Source organism: Varroa jacobsoni, unplaced genomic scaffold (genome assembly GCF_002532875.2).
Source record: "Varroa jacobsoni isolate VJ856 unplaced genomic scaffold, vjacob_1.0 contig05473, whole genome shotgun sequence".
NCBI lineage: Eukaryota > Metazoa > Arthropoda > Arachnida > Mesostigmata > Varroidae > Varroa > Varroa jacobsoni.
In genome coordinates, this window is record NW_019215579.1 from 1 (window position 1) to 4,959 (window position 4,959).

At 39.8% G+C, this 4,959-nt stretch overlaps 1 long non-coding RNA gene across 1 annotated transcript; it reads right to left on the reverse strand.

Annotated features, from left to right (window-relative positions):
• Positions 1–573: 573 nt before the first annotated feature.
• On the reverse strand, positions 574–4,670 carry LOC111273211 (uncharacterized). The gene is made up of 3 exons (XR_002687902.2): positions 3,948–4,670; positions 2,019–2,184; positions 574–1,038 (listed from the first exon to the last, which is right to left on the reverse strand). It is a non-coding gene; the product is annotated as an uncharacterized LOC111273211 (long non-coding RNA).
• Positions 4,671–4,959: the final 289 nt, after the last annotated feature.

Genomic DNA, 4,959 nt, shown 5'->3' on the forward strand with positions numbered 1-4,959 from the left:
GAGTAATCAATAACATTTATGCTAAAAATAATACTTAAACGAATTTCTTACGAGATAGATATCTCGCATGGTTCGGTTTTCATGTGCATGTCACGAAGTGTTCGATCGGTGATGTGTAAACAACTGTGTAAATACCAATGTCTTCCAATTGATTACTTCTTTACGAGGGTTCTCGACCCTTCTGAAGTTTCTCAACTAAAAAGTACCACGACCCGCTGGAATATTAGACTAGGTAATAATGCATTTTTTGTAATTAGTTGCCCTGTAAGCTCGTATGGGGATCAGGTATCGTCGAATACCGCTGATTTGAATGAAATTCAGATAAACCAGAATGAAATAGTCGCTTATTAAGGACAAATTTCCAAATTAAATGCGCAGTGAACTTGTCGCAGATTACCCCTTATTTTTATTCTGACCTTTTAATTTAAATTAGAAGTTAATAGGTCGCTGAATTACCTTAGATATGTCTTTATTTTTTGATTCTAAAACCAGACACAAACAATCAACATAGGCCAATTAAGTGTAGATGTACCTACTTTTGGCTACAGGCTGAATGGATTAAAAAAACCCTGGTGGCGGACATAACAGTGGAGTGGTGGCATTTTTATTTCTTGAATAGTTAAAATAGGAAAGTTGAATGTTGCACATGGCCAGTTTCACAGCCTCGTGCAGAACCTCATCGATCTTTTCGGAATTCTGCCGAAACCAAGACTAAGCTGTCGCATTAAAAAGCATTGCCTACCGCCGAAAGGAAGCGGACGATGAGCGCGGTAGAGTTGTTGCGGTTTGCTACCTTCGGATCTATCATTACCAGGCTGCTTTCTACGGATTTCACATTGAGCTTGTATTCACGATATGACGACTTCACAACAACATCAACAAATAGACGACGCCCGCCAATGCAGGCGACGGCGACGTGCGCGCGAGCTTTTACGCAATCTGCCAACAGATACGATGATTACAGCGGAGACGTTTCACAGTGTAGACGCGTTGCCTGATATTTTGCACGAATTCTAATTGACCCGGCGGAAGCTATGCCTGTAGTGTGTAAGGCGATAAAAAAGATACTAGATGTTACGACTCAATAATGCAAAGCAAGCTGATGCATGCAGTCGTGAGTTGCGTGTGAACGAGAATGGCGTAAGAAGCATCTTTGTTAACGCGATAAAGGTCAACCATAAGGTTAAAAATAAATACGTAATTCTTTACCCTGTTTATATGTCACTGTTCATACTAATTAGTTTTATTCAGGAAAAAGGAGAAAGGTAGACTGACACTTTGTCCGGAGAAAAATTGAGAAAAAATAGATGAACACTGAACACCATGTTTCTTGTACTTTATAATAGCAATGTTCACAATAAAAAATAGTGCACAGTTCCATAGATTGAAATAATTTTGTGGACGTGATTTCTCTACGTTAAAGTTTCTTTCGTGGAATGAACTGAGATCTCGGTAAGCGATATGAATTAAGCAGGCGTAGAATGATATAATCATTCAATTCAGATTGTCAACTATTATATGACGTATATGAATTCAATGAAACCGAACAGTTAATTTCAACGATAACAAAAAACACATAGCAAAAAAATATTTTTAAAAAAAATAACAAAAGATATAGAAAGGTAGCAAAAAAACATTTTTTAATTTAAACTACAAAACATAAGGAGTATGACACTTTGATTGAGGCTTTCTAAGACTGTCTAAATGTAACAGTTATTTCAATAGGCACATAAGCTGAATTGTGAGCGAACCAGCGATTATTTTTGCGGTTTATTTTTGAGTCGACAAAGAATATAGCATAGTCTGTTGTTTCATTCTTGAGAACAAAGCATCAGACAACATTGATCAAATCTCTGCGTTTTAATTGCTTCTGGAGAGCACCTAGAGAGAGTTTGTTGTATAACATACGGTGTGTACGTGAGACCTCAGCATGTCAAGAGTTCGAGGCATCGTATACACCGTGCTTACATAAATTACACTAATACCTCCCACTGAAACAAAGATAATTAGAAATTCACCTTTGGAGAGTAGCAATTTGCCGTTTATACTGGAACCCATACTATTTTTTCTCTGCCGTAGATTTTCCGTCGTGGTACGCTAGAAGCTGCCTCTGTTTCTTTTGCAGACGCATACTTATTTGCGGCGGTGATCTCATTGAAGGTTTCTTCAGCACGTGAAGTTTGTCTAAATTCCGAAAACAATACATCCTTCTTTACGATTCGCTGACGATTCGTTGTTTGTTACAGCAACGACAGCTACGTCTATATTTGCATTAAAACTATGACTTCTTATTCATAGAAACCGTCTAGCCATATTTAGAATGATTCTACTACATAAGTTTTACAAAAAGCTAATTATTATATTACATTATACAAGGAGTTAGCATAAAACATTTTAATCTTTCAACGCAAATCGGCCCAACTTCATGCAATTATCACAGCACAACACCTTAGTTATATTGAAAAGGTGTTCCTCATTTTAATATTTAAGCGGTGATGCACTTTTCGACTTGCATATAGATTGCGTATTACCTCTCCTTTAGCCTTCTTACACAAACAACCCTACTTTTCTTCCATTTATAAGCTCAGCGCTATCTTATATCATGGTCAACTGTAAGCTTACTTTTTCCAAAATTATGAATACTGCTCTCTGTATATACTATATTTTAGCTTTACCTAAAGCTAAATCCTTACCTATATATATATATAAAATTGTTGTATAAAGTATAGGTTCCACTATTTGTGAGAACATATCAGACGTCATGGTTACATACTGTCGAATTTAAAGGGTTTTCAATGCTTATTATGAAATAACGTGTTTTTCCACCACTTAGGCAAGCTGAGATGACCAAGCGTTTCATGTTGCATTGCGTGCGTTTATGTTCCCCTAGCCTGCTAAATAAAGATAACACTACAAAGATTCCATTTCGGCAGGCAGTTTTCGATATCTACGTTTTCCTTACATTCGCCCATCGATTCACGCTATAACCAGCTGAACTCAAAGGTCCTCTTCATTATTTATATGCAAAGACTGAGCACGCAGAGTAAAAAAGTTCCACAATGATACGTTACTAAGTTAAAACAGCTACTGATGAAGACAATAAAACATCACTTATAATAATAAATAATTGGTATAATATCGAGTGTACATTTACATATCGTACATTTCAGCTCAGAATAAATTTACAGACTGACAAATTAAATTTATCGTTTATATCGATAGTTTCCCTTTTTTAACGGCACAATTTTTCAAATTCCTGTCATTTATTTCTATCCTGTTACTTTACCCGATCAATGCTACTACCATACACACAAATCAATCTGCTTGCCGTTATCGCAAGCTACGACTGATAATATACGTATCGGATGGTGACTGCTATTTTCTGTGCAATCCCATCTCCTCGGTTGAATGTTCCTCCGCTCGATTCTTCTCGTGATGTTTCTTCTGATAGAGCTGTAACAACACCCCATTGGATCACGCAAAGAAGCCCACAATTTGTGAAAGCAAAAACGTAGAACACGAAAAGACGCATTAACTACGTGATGCGTGTGCCTGCTCTGTCCCCTTTAAGAAGCCCCACCGCCCCTTCGCATTGATCGCAACCTAATAGTACAGCCACCAGCTTCGTTTCATTTACATTGTATCATCTAGATCCATTTACATTGTATCATCTAGATCCTAATAAGTAACTGCGACTTTGCAGCTGCCAGTGCTCAAGTAACCGTGCCTCCTTCCGGGCCCTCCACCCTCGCCTGTCACCCTCTATGACGCCAGCGACGACGATCAATTCTTGAAAATGTAACCGCCACATGTGCGCAGCGTCTAACCAATAGCCGTCAGTGGCCATTCTGCGGTCATTTCCTTCTATTCTACCTTTCACTAGTTAAATCAGCTCATACAGTCATTTTTTTTTCTTCTCTTTCATGAACAAAACTCCTACTGATTACCTGTTTGATTTAGGCTTTTACGACGTGGAGATAAAGAGGAAAAACGATAATTGGCCATATTGGAGTAGAGCGCCTGTTCTCGTTCCTTGTTTGCAATAATTGTGAGGAGTGCAGGTAAAAAACCTTCCATTCGCTCAACAATTTACGATGACCATAGGCAACCAAAATGCTTGTTAACATCGCCAACTGGGTTTCCCTAATTCTATTCCGTTTTTTCTCCTTCGGGTCCTAATCCTGGACAGATGGAATCGTTCGTCCATTGTACAAAAACCTGCGCTGTTACTGCTGCGGTGCTTCCTGATTTTCCGAGAGTTCTTCTTATTCTCCCTTTTTCAGTCTAGTTCTTGGCCCCGCCACGGCCACGGCAGCGGCCGCCACCGCCACCGCCACCGCCGCCGTCTCCTCTTTGACGGTGAGGGTAGTATCTTGCGCGCAAACGAGTCGCCAAACAGCGTAAGGCCAATTCAGTTTAGCGTCCTTAGCACTGTGAATGTCACTGGCTTTTACTATAGCATAATGTCGAAATCGTCTAGCTTCATCATGTACATACGACAAAACAGATAACTGTTCCAATCTTGCATCGTTACACATGCCGCAGCAGGCCGGCAGCATATTCAACGACCGTGTCCATGGTTAGTGCTGCACGCAAACGTCATTTATATATTCTTAGTGTGCGTACGCTGCCTAGCTGGCACTCACACAGGCAAAGGAATGATATACAGCTATGATAAAAATTAGAAGCTCACCGATAAAAGGCGGGTGTGTCGGGTTTGCTATTGCCCGATACGTTCCAAAGAAAATAACTCGATTCTGCGAAATCAAACGTTAGAATGCGGTTCGGGTATGTTTTTACTATTAGCTGGTTCCGTGGATCGCCGTTGACCTGCCGGGCTGTTCCCGTCAAAGCGGACCTCCTCCGCCCCCGCCTGCTAGAATCATTGCTACTGTTGGTATAACACAAAAGAGTATACGCTTCTTTCGCAGAGCCTGGTTTTACATGCGCCGTCTGCTC